The sequence below is a fragment of the Gorilla gorilla genome, chromosome 3 (assembly GCF_029281585.2).
Source record: "Gorilla gorilla gorilla isolate KB3781 chromosome 3, NHGRI_mGorGor1-v2.1_pri, whole genome shotgun sequence".
Lineage (NCBI taxonomy): Eukaryota > Metazoa > Chordata > Mammalia > Primates > Hominidae > Gorilla > Gorilla gorilla.
The window spans coordinates 202022746-202035220 of NC_073227.2; the positions used below are offsets into that span (position 1 = coordinate 202022746).

Below are 12475 nucleotides of genomic sequence, written 5' to 3' on the forward strand. Positions count from 1 at the left end.
ACGGCTCCATTTCTTTTTAAAGATTTTTATTTTTCTCACACTCCCACTAAGCTATTTATTTCCAATTTGTGTGTGATAAATTGGAAATTGTGTGCTGAACTGTTAAACTGATGAGCAAACAATTAAATGAAGATAAGAAGCTTTAAATTTAATACTTAGAAAATATAATATTCAGATTATTAAAGGGATGTTATGGTAGATTCATTTATCTAACTACAACTGTGACGGTTTATGAAGTCACCAAAACACTATTGAGGATAATATTGAGTAGATTAATCTGTAATTTTGTGAAGTAAACATCGATTTAAAAACTTTTTTTTTATTTAATATTAAAGCTAAATTTTACATTTAAAATAGATATAGAAGAAAATTTGATTCTAAAGCTTTGGTTTGGTTGATTAAATTGCCATATTTCTTAGATATTAGTTAATGGATACATTTGATTTTCAAGATTTAAAAATGACAAGATGGTCATCTTTTTAAAAAAATTTTCATCAAATACACATTGTGAAAATGCCAACTAGGTAATAAAAACCTCATTGAATGCTAAATATTCAACATTATTTTAGGTATATAATTGAAAGAGGTATTTTCTTCAGTTCTTTAGCAAAAATGCCAAAATGCCTAGGTTTACCCTCTGCAGATTTTAATCTAAATCAGAGATCAGAATAAATCAGAGGTGAAACTCACCACATGTGCGTTTGTATTTGTGTGCATGTGTGTTGGGGAGTAGGATAGAGGTTTATGTGCAGTTGTCAGAGTAGATTGCAGATGTGTAGTTTGGTAAAATATGTTTGATCTTATAACAATATCTGAAATAAAAGCTAGAAACTAAAATTCCTGAGAATGTTCTTCTCAAAAGAAAGAGCAATGAATCTCAGCACAGTACAGCATGGGAGCTGGAGAGCTTAACCTCCATTCCTAGGATGTGTCTTACATTCTCCAGTACTGTGAGAAGTCCTTATGCTCTTCAGAAGTATATTTGCATTAGAGATGGTTGAGAAGCACGGACATAAGTCAACTGATATCAGTGCAGACAACTTATAAACTCAGGGGCAGGTGGTAAATAGCAAATATATTTACAACTTGAAGTCCATATCATAATGAACTAATAAAAATAAGTTGGAATAAATGATTGCCTAAATAAGAAATTAGGGTTTGTATCTCAGCTTTTTCACTGACTCAGCTATGTATTATTGACAAGTCACTTGACTTGTTAAAATTTTCTTAACGTCCTCATTTGAGAATAGATAAGGTTGAATGAAATCTCTAAATCTTCTTCAGCTTCTGAAGTCCCACGATTCTAAGTCACTAAATAAAGCTATGAATCTTGTTTCTGGGTCTAATATAATACCACTATAAAGGTATTAGGAGAAACATTAGTATCTTTCCAAGCATAAATCTAATTAATTAGGACAATTGGGGGATTTGGAGTATACAGCCAAATTATTCTCTTAATTACTACCTAAAAGACACATTGTTTTAAGAAATGTAAAATTTCATCCATGTAAAATTTAGTATGTATAACATAGTGTTTGTTTATTTCTCATTGAGTAAGAGTGAAGTGAAATTGAGTAAGGGCTTGAGGAAATGGTGAACTTTCAACATTCAAATATTCCCTAGGGCTCAAACATTTTAAAATTGGCTCTGGGCCCAGGGAGCACTTAGGACAAAATGATATTGAAGGCACTATAGTGATATTATTTGACACTTGATTCGAGGGAGTTGATAGTAGCAGTAACTGAAAGATGTACATGATAAGCTTTAGCAATAAAAGTCTATTATAATATTTGATGGTGTAAACACAGAACATTGGATTCAAAACAATATTACCAAATAAATTTTAAAAATGGAATAGAACAAGGTTTTGCTATCTATCTACTTCCAGTAGATGGATAAAAGGTAATACCAAAATCTTTGTTCTCTGATCTTACTTTCTCATATTTTCAACCCAGTTGTATACAATGGAAAAGCAGCTAGAAATTCGGAAGAAAAATATGATATTTTCACATCACCACAATAACAGGAATTTCTTTGTATTCCTCCAATATGCACTGATATCTACCAACTAACCAACATTTATAATGTTACTATTGTCACTTCTAACAGTGGATTCAAGGATCATTGTCCTTTGTGCTCTGAATCCTGTCCACTCTCACTTTCTCATGAATTCACCTAGCAATTACTATCTTTCCTAAATAATTAACTTCCCCCTCTGAAACAGATCACTCCTACCTGCATAAAGATAGCACATAACATGGTGTGTGTTTGTTTGACACAGAGTCTTGCTCTGTGGCCCAGGCTGGAGTGCAGTGGTACAATCTCTGCCCACAGCAGCCTCTGCCTCCTGGGTTCAAATGATTCTTGTGCCTCAGCCTCCCAAGTAGCTGGGATTACAGGCGCACAACACCACACCTGGATAATTTTATTTTTAGTAGAGACGGGGTTTCACCATGTTGGCCATGCTGGTCTCAAACTCCTGACCTCAGGTGATTTGCTCGCCTTGACCTCCCAAATTTCTGGGATTACAGGCGTGAGCCACCATGCCAGGTCTGGCATAACATTTTCAGAGGCCTTCCCTTCTCATCACTTCAGTTCTTGTCCATGCTACTTACTCCCCATGTCTCAGAATCCATTACCTCCCACTTAACCCATCAGTGTTTAGAAAAGTTGATTATTCCCCCAAATTTTACTTTTCAGCTTTTATGTTCCCTGGCTTAATCAATTTTATTTTCTTCCTCCTTCCGCCCTACTCTCCTTCTTCGCCTCCAGCTTTTCTTCTTCTTTTCAGCCTCTAAATATTACAGTGCATTTGAGATGTAGTTTTGGCTTTCTCCCATGTATACTCTCGCCCTAGGTAATCTTATCCAGGCTTTTGGCTGGAACTATCTCAACACAGATAAGTTCAACATTTATATCTTCAACCTAGACCTATCTCTTAAACTCTAAACTCTAATCCAACTGTATCTCTGCAAAGATGAGTAACAGGGATGGCAGACCTGGCTAAAAAGGACCCCCAATTCAAGCTGCTTCTTCAAACACGCTCCTCCGCCAGCCTTTCCCATCTCTCAAATGGCACTACCTTTACTCAGTCCCTCAAAACAAAACCTGAGGTTCATTTTGTATTCCTCAATTTTGTTCTGCCACACTTTCTTCTAATTATTAGTCCACCTCTTTTCTAAATGCAAAAGATATCCTGAATTTATCTCCACAAATACCACCCCAAACCGTCATCATCCCCCCTTCTGTACCTCAGAGCCTCTGTACTTCCCTTTCTGCTGCCTCAACAATCTAAGGGATCCCCTAGCTTCCCAATGCAACTACATGCATCTTAGTCCCCACAAAGCAGTTAGTACAGTGTTGTCAGGTGACTAGAACTGAATTCTTTTTTTTTTTTTTTTTTTTTTTGAGACGGAGTCTTGCTCTGTCGCCCAGGCTGGAGTGCAGTGGCGCGATCTCGGCTCACTGCAAGCTTCGCCTCCTGGGTTCACGCCATTCTCCTGCCTCAGCCTTCCGAGTAGCTGGGACTACAGGCGCCCGCCACCACGCCCGGCTAATTTTTTGTATTTTTAGTAGAGACGGGGTTTCACCATGTTAGCCAGGATGATCTCGATCTCCTCACCTAGTGATCCACCCACCTCGGCCTCCCAAAGTGCTCGGATTACAGGCGTGAGCCACCGCGCCCGGCCTAGAACTGAATTCTTATGAAATATTTTGGCAAATAGAATAGTACAGAAAGTTACAACAAAATCCCCACATCTACCTCACAGAATTAACAGATGTGAACCTTTATTATAGTTACCTTATTGCTTTAATGAAAATGTAATAGTATAAAAATAGTTGAACTTTCCTATTTTTGTTATTTCTATTACTCATCCTTTTACATTCCCTCTGAGTGAACTCTATTTTGATCTTTTTGTAAGCCATTTCTATTTTTCTTGATATAAGCTTATGACGTACATAAAAATACGTATGCAGTTTGTGGTTCATCTTTTAATTGTGTACGTGTGTGTTTTCTCAAATAAGAAGTTTTACTTTTAACAAAGTTAAATTCATCAATATTATTTCTTATAATGTTTAGTTTATTGATCTTATTTAATATTTTTTTGTTACCCTAAGGCAGCAAAGGTATTTTTCTAGACTCCCTTCCAAAAGTTAAAAATGTTAAGTTTGCTGTTGATACATTCAGATTTCTTTTTAATATCTACTTTGGTGTAGACAAGTTATTTTACCTTTCCCCCTTCTAGATAGCCAGTTGTCCTACACCATCTGTTTAACATGAAATGCTACATCTGGTATACACCAAGTTCTCATGTTTGTGTGGGCTTCTATTACTAGCCTTTAAAAAATCCATTTTTGGTTTTATCAGTCTTTTACTGTGTCTTCATTTTCTATTTTACATTTTTGTTTCTATCTTGATTTTTCTTCATTTTACTTTCATTTTCTTCTCATTTTGAAAACTTTTTATAACTCGAGTCCAACGTTCTGTCCTTTTTCTGACACTTAATTTCATACATGTTTTCATACATTTAAATTTATAAGTTTCTTTCTAATCTCACTTTAGCTATATTAAAAATTTTGGTGAATAATGTTTCAAATTCATTTAATTCTACATATTTCATAATTTCCATGCTTTCAGTGCTCTATGAATTTTTACAATTGTGTTTTATAATTCAAAACCCATGGGATATATCAGCTGTCTCTTTGTGTTTGTTTTGTCAGATGATATGGATTATGTTATTACTTCCTGTTTGGGGCCATAATCATTTTTTGTAAATATTTATACATTTTTAATTGAAATTCATATCATTTACTTTTTGGCATAAGCTCTAATGAACATCTGTGACATCAAGTTTTTATAGGGTGTTCACATCTCCCATCGCCTCACTAATTGGTTTCGGATTCATCTTTCAGTTCCTGAAAGACTTTTTGGTTTCTTTGACTCTCCTGAGCTGCTTCTTCACTTCCCTTGAGCCAATGCATGTAAATTTTCCAGTCTACAAGGAAGCAAGTGCACTTTGAGACTCTGGGCTTTAGGAGGCTCAGTTTACCTCCCTCACAGGTTCTAGTCTCTACATTTGAGGAGCATTCCACAGAAGTTTCCAACCTGATATGGCATGGGCTTCTAATAACGATGAAATCCTTGATTTCTCCCTCACCCTCTGACACTGAGGGGTTTCTCCTTTGTTTCCTTCCTGCTTGGCAATGTTTTGAAATGTTGGTGACTATTCACATATACACCATGGAATACTATGCAGCCCTAAAAAAGTATGAATTCATGTTCTTTGCAGGGACATGGAGGAAGCTGGAAACCATCGTTCTCAGCAAACTAACACAGGAACAGAAAACCTAACACTGCATGTCCTCACTCATAAGTGGGAGTTGAACAATGAGAACACATGGACACAGGGTGGGGAACATCACACACCAGGGCCTGTCGGGGGGGTGGGGGCAAAGGGGAGGGATAGCATTAGGACAAATACCTAATGTGGATGACAGGTTGAGGGGTGCAGCAAACCACCATGGCACATATGTACCTATGTAACAAACCTGCACATTCTGCACATGTATCCCAGAATTTAAAACATAATAATAAATTTTAAAAATGTTGGTGCTTATTGTTACATTTTAGGTATCACTTCTAAGGGTTCGTACCAGGAGGGGATACTTTGGCAATAGTTCAGTTCTGCATTTTGCTGTATCAGGATAATCTTTTTATGACTGGTGTCCATCATACAACTCCCCTGTCTTCAGCTTCCAATAGCTTCCCCATACAGAGATGAGACATCTCCAAGATCTCGCCTCCACCTACCACTCTGACATTATTTTGCACCACTTTTGTTGCTATTATAGAGACCCTGGCCTTCATTCTGTTCTTTGAACACAATTAGCTTATTCCCACCTTCTATCATTTGTATTCATGTTTCCTTATGCCTGAAGTAGGTTTCATCCCATCTTTTCATAGTTGCAATTTTTGGCATGAAGGCCTGACCTCAAATGTCACGGTCTCAGGGCAAAGACACCTACATAGTCTGTGGAGCCCAGAGCAAAATGCAAATGAATGGCCCTTGTTCAAAAGGAAGGAAAAGGTATAATTGAAGGTGTTAAAATATAGGTCTGTCTACTTTCTTCTGCAGTCAGTCTCTCATTGTGATATGATGTTTGTTGTTTGCTGTTTCATACTTTTCTAAGTAAAAAATTAACTTTTAAATTATTAGCATAAATTTTAATGCTCACATTTATATTATGCAATGCCAGTTTTATATGCAAATATAAGAGCATTTAACTCATATGTAGAATCACCAAAATTACACAGTTCATATTTTGTAGCTCACATAGTAGGAAGTATTGTATTCTCGTTAGTACAATAAAAATGCTGCACAAAACTAACTCAGCTGTTTTTATTTAACTCTTTGACATGCTAATCTTCTACCAATACTCTCTGCCTTTGATTTACTGATGAGTAAGGAAGAATCGAAAGGAAATCATTTTCATTGCTAGTGGTTGACTAATACAGTGAAGTACCGTAAGCAAGAAAGGATATGGTGGGGTGCTTAGGGCATTCGTGATTATTAGAACACCATTGCCTTTCTTCTGCATTTGAAATGGAGCTATCAGCACCCCTCTTACTCAGTCCTCGTTGTAACTTGCTTACCTGTACCTGCTTTAGGTCTTGCTGAGCTATCATGTACTGTGGGTCCACCTGAATTCTGTGCTCATGGAGCATCATGGACATGATAGGTGAATGAGGCTACAAGGACGATGCATGCTGAGGCTGTGCATATCTTTTCTGAAACCATGGTTGTTTGGAGTGAAAGGTGTGCACTCAGTATGGCATTGCTATTCTCAAGGCGTCTGGCCAATGTGAGGAGGGAAAGATGATACAAATTACACCCCATGACTTCTCCCTCCTTCTCCATTGACTTCCAGTTTTCTTTTCACCAGCATCGTCAATCTCTCATTTCCAGTTTTTGTTTCTTTTTCTATCCTAATTAATTTAGTTCTCACTTTTCATTCAGAAAAACAATATTTAATTTCACTCTATAGCTCTTTGCCCACTTCTCACTCTCTACTATTCTCACAGAGGGATCTAGAACCAAAGCTTCGCTTCCTTACCACCAGCGGATCCCCTAACTGATCATCTTTTGTCTTCTACCACTATTTTGAATTTAACCCTCAAAAGTTACCTATGACATCCATATTTCCAAGTCTTCTGGCTGCCACCAGCTTTTATTTGTTTTGCTTTTGCTAGTGTTTGGATAAGTCGTCCTGTTGCTGCTCTTTCCTCAGTTGGCCTTAACAAGGATGCCCCATATTTCCTAGTTTTCCTTCTGCTTTAATTGAAAACCATCTGTCGCCTAAACTCTGTGTTTCTTACCTACCACACGTGGACTGTTTCCAGAATTGAATCCTAGACTGCCTTCGTTTCTTTTGTTATGCTCTCCTGATTGTTCTCACCTATTCCTATTGATTATTTCAAGGAAATACGTATGTTGTCTATCTTATGTCTATCGTATATCTAACTTCCACCTTTTTCCATGTGGCCACCATCTCTTTCCAGATCCCTAGTTCTGCATTTCCACAGGTTTGGGTTCTTTTTTTTCCCCCAAAATATCTGCTACCTCCACCTATTCCTTCTACTATGACTCTGATTTAAACTTCCATCACCCCACATCAGTCTAATTATCAGCCTGTAATTCGTGTCATTTGTTTGCATTTTTCATGTTTAATCCATTGTCTGTACCACAACCAGGTTATGGCCCCTAAGACATTGTTTAAGTTATGTCAATCTGCTACTCAGAAATGTTTAGTGACTCAATAAGGTTTAAAATTTTAAAATCAAGGCCAGGCATGGTGGTTCATGGTCTCCCAGCACTTTGGGAGACCAAGGCAGGCAGATCCCTTGAGCCCTGAAGTTCAAGACCAGTCTGGACAGTGAGACCCTCTCTCTACCAAAAATAAATAAATAAATAAATAAATAAATAAATAAATAATAAATAAATAAAATAATAAAATCCTTAACACTGCATTCATAGTTCTTTATAGTCTGACCCACATCAACTTTTATCTTTTACCTTATCTTCAGCGATTCCCCTTTTCTGATAATTTTTCTTTTTCCAGAATACTTTTGGTGCCTTACAGATCTTAGCTTACTATATTAATATCTGTAGTGGATTAAATACAAATTTAATACTTTTATCAAGATGAGTTATTATTAAAAGGACATTTCCTACAAACTAATAAGTTCATGAGGTGGAAAATAGATATCCTGCAAACTCTTGATAATATAAATCTTCTATTGTCAGTTTGTTCAACCAAAAATTTAAGGCCTTTCTGTTTCTCTCACTTTTAAAATTCTACACTTATATAAGGTTTTCTAAAATAAGAAACAGTACACTTGTGTACAATTTTTGAGCTGTCATTTTATAAATTAACATCTGTATACAAGTTGAGAATTTTAGGGAACATTGAGCTTTGCCTGAGAAATTTTATTTTCTCTGCTGGAATGTAGAAGAAACTACAAAGTCCTTTAGTGCCAGAAGCCCACAGAGTCAAAATTATTCATAGCTATTAAAAGACAAAATGAAATTTCTCAGGGAGCACAAGAAAAGGTTCTTTTGTAGTCTGTCTACAGAAGCCAGTTAGAAGAAATACTTAGAAAGCCTATCTCTATTATAAACAATTACTGCCCAATTAGTGTATTGATGGGAGTGTGTGTTAATATGTTGGCTCTTTTTGTTACAGTGGTTACGTTTAAAGCTTTCACCTCCAATTGCTGTATGATAAAGTGAGTAGAGGAACATTAAGACTTTTATTTGTAAAATTCAATTTTGAATGACAAATTTTCCATTCGTGGATAATGACTCTAAGCCTAAATATGTATAGGCTCAGGAAACAGCTATACTCATCTGAAAGCATCAGTAACTGCAAGAAAATACAAAGAGCATGTAGCTTGCATGCGAGGAAGACATTTATGAGGCAGATGAAAGTATTGTTCTGAATATCACTCAATGCACCAATTAAATAAGGAAACGGGAAAACTTGACAATTTAAAAAATATATACTAAGCATATCAGTATCATAACATATTTTATAAATGTTAGAGACTTAATGAATTTGACTAAAGCAGTTTAATTAAGGTATAGTCTGCTGTGTTGCAACCCCCTTCCAGACAAAATAGCTCGGTGAAAAGGTAGTACGTCCCCAGTGAACTGTGAATATCAAAGTCGGAGAAAATTCTTCATTTTAATGAGCTGCGTTTTCTGAGCCCAGATCTCTCCCCTGACAGGGTGGCTGCAGGAGGCAAAAATGAAAGTAGTTGTTTTCCTTTGAGACATTCAACTGCTAAATGCTGTGAATGCCAGAAATTAAAATAGTGACGCTAAGATTTTTTATGTCTGTTCTATCTTGCACTTGCCCTTGGGCTGGAAACTACAGTTAAAATGTCCAACAATTAAGATTTTTTTTTAATATTTAGAAAACTATCACTTCTCCTCTGAATATCAAGACATTAAAAATATAACCCATTTCATTCATAAAAGTTATATTCCTCATTTCAGAACTACTTTGTGTAAATACAAATATTTAAACCCCATATAGTGTCCTTTTATTAACTAATGGTTAGATTTGTAATGCAAGCACTCTTTAAAACTAGAAATCAAAAATTGCACCTTTCATTGTTCGTAAAATTTACACAACATGGGTGATTGTTATTTTCTGCATGTTTCCCATGCGATATGGTCAAAGCAGGATAATGTCTTGATATCATTTTATAATATTTTCACTCTCTTTAAATAAGTTCAAGTGTGATAATTAGAAATGAAGTGTACCATTTGGGTGATTATGTAAAAATATTATTCAGGGTAATAAATAATATAAAAACCAGATATTCAATCATATGATAACTGTCAATACTCAACCTCTTTGAACAGTCATCAGTTAAATGCAAATACTGGTACAAATGCCACCAATGAATTATCTGGTTGGCAAGCACAGGAAACGTTAAATAATTATACTTGATTTCCATAAACATTTCATGAGATCTAGAAGCAAAACTAATCATGATTTCAAATAAGTACATTCCAAAAGAAATAGCATAATTACCTCAGTTAGCTAAGGGTCATTTAGTGCTCCTGGATTTACTCCAAGATACATGTAACCGCCCAGACCCAGGACAGCAGTTCATTGCAATCATCATACAGTCAAAAATTCCACCACGATTTATAGCTTCTAACAAAAAGAACTAAAGTTGATCGCTATTTCTTCAGAATCCTTGCCTTCATGTGATTTTCAACACAGAAGATTGTCTTCCTTGGAAATCTAAGTGATTTTAATTGTATTCAACTTAAGCATAAAGTTTTCTTAATATACAATAAGTATAAATCTTTGAACTTATTACTGTGTAAAATTAATGTATGCAACTGTGAATTTGTATAAGGTCCCTTAAATCCTACTTCAAGTATACTCATTCTTTTTTTTTCTAAAATCTTACAAGAATATGTCCTTTGATCCCTTTCCCTTGTTTTCCAAAATCAAATGACTGGACAAATACTCGTGGTTTCATGGGTTATCATCTAATCGAGGCTACCAGAGTTTCACAGTCACAAATATCATGTTTCACGTTGTCAGAGGGTGCTGCCATATTAAGTAATCATTACCTACTCTCCACTATTGAGAACGTTTCCAAGTCACTCAGGAATCACAAGCATCTAGTTGGAATATTAACAGGGCAAACGTGGAGGTAAAAGGCAGCCACCATCTTACCGTAGAAGGTCCAATAAACCCCTATTTTCAAAAACTCATTTATCATACATGTATTTGAATTCATTCAGCCATATATAGTTTGATTGCACATGACCGTGATTAATATACTCGTTAAAGTTTAGACTAGCTGTATTCTGTCTATGCCATCAGAATATCTATGGCTTTACAGATAATGTTTAGTCTGGTAGTGCTTTTTCTGAAAGAATGAACTTAATATTAAATCTGGATTTTATGGTAATAGCAGTGCTGAGATAACCATAATTTTTTGCAGAAACCCTTATTTACAACCAAGGCGTGATGTCTCTTCCTGATATGTGCTATACATTATATGATAAATTTAATAAAATGACTCATTTTATTGCATATTAGTACTTTCAAGGAGGAAAAGTCCAGCATTAGCAGTTCCAAAGTAGCATACCAAATTACATTAATTACTATGATAAATAACATTAGGTCAGTCAACTGTAATAACGCAAGGTTTTGTTTTTGTTGTTGTTGTTGTTGTTTAGACTGGGATGGGGAACGGTGGTTTTAGGGATTTGTACTCTGTGGCATAAAACTGTATCTTTTTCTTTTCATTTGTAATACAAAAATGTATTTTACTAAGGTGTGCAGGAATTTTAAAATAATCTAGTGTATTTTGTATGTGGCTTTCCATAAAATGCATGTTCAGAAACATACATGTTCAAATAAATGCGTATTTGTTTTGATTAGTGAATTAAATATTTTGTTCATCTGCACTGACACACTTAAAATATTACTGTTTAATTTTTAATGTAAAGTCCAAAGTAAAATATTTGTAGTTTCTCATTTTATAATTATTTATTTGAACAAAATTCGTGTGAGTTACAAGTATTTCTTAAGTGTTTTTCTGCTCCTACTCATACATAATTATTTTAGATATTTGTCAATTCTTTTTTTTTCTCATTTCTTCTTCTGTTTTAACTTCTCCGCATGTTTGTTTTGTACAACAAGCATTTATCAGGTTCCCACCGTTTTCAAATCTGAGCCCCTGGTGTTTCCTGAGTCAAAACAAGGTATTATCAGATGATCTTGCCAGAGGTTACCCTATTCTTTTTCTGTGGCTTGATTACGTCATAATATAGATTATAGTTGCACAAAAAATACAAACGGACTCAAACCAGCAAACAATAGTAATATTAATTTTAGAAGCCAAAATTCAAATGTAGAAAGTTCTTAATTTTAGGAGCATAATTTTTGTACTAAAACTGCCCACCAGAAAGAGCCACACTAAAACATCCAGGTATGTTCTGTAAAAAAATAAAATAAAATAAGCAAAAACAAAACATAAATAAATGAAGAAACATACAAAAAACTTTAGGTCTTACAGAAAATGTTTCTAATAGCTGAGAAAACTTTGCAGTAACATATAATATATGGTTGGAATATAAAAATATCTACAATATAATATAGATTTGATAGCTAAAAGTGATAAGATTCCTTAGATTTGAATCTCAGCCCTGGTGGTTAGTTATTGCATGATGCTAGGCAAGTTGATGCTATTTATTATTCTCAATTTCTTCATCTGTGAAATGAAGATAATAAACTACCTAGTTCGTAGAGTCATTGTACGGATTAAGCAAATAGGGTACACAAAATGCTTAGTATATTTTCTGCCTGGCAGTTATCATTTGATTACTATTAGATTAATTATATTCATAGAATCATTTGTAGTTGAGTTCTTATATAT

The 12475-nt window shown here is 35.1% G+C and overlaps 1 long non-coding RNA gene across 1 annotated transcript in view; it reads left to right on the forward strand.

Moving 5' to 3' along the window:
- Positions 1 to 12475, forward strand: part of LOC134758375 (uncharacterized) — a 1115837-nt gene that overhangs the window by 76206 nt on the left and 1027156 nt on the right. The window lies entirely within an intron of this gene.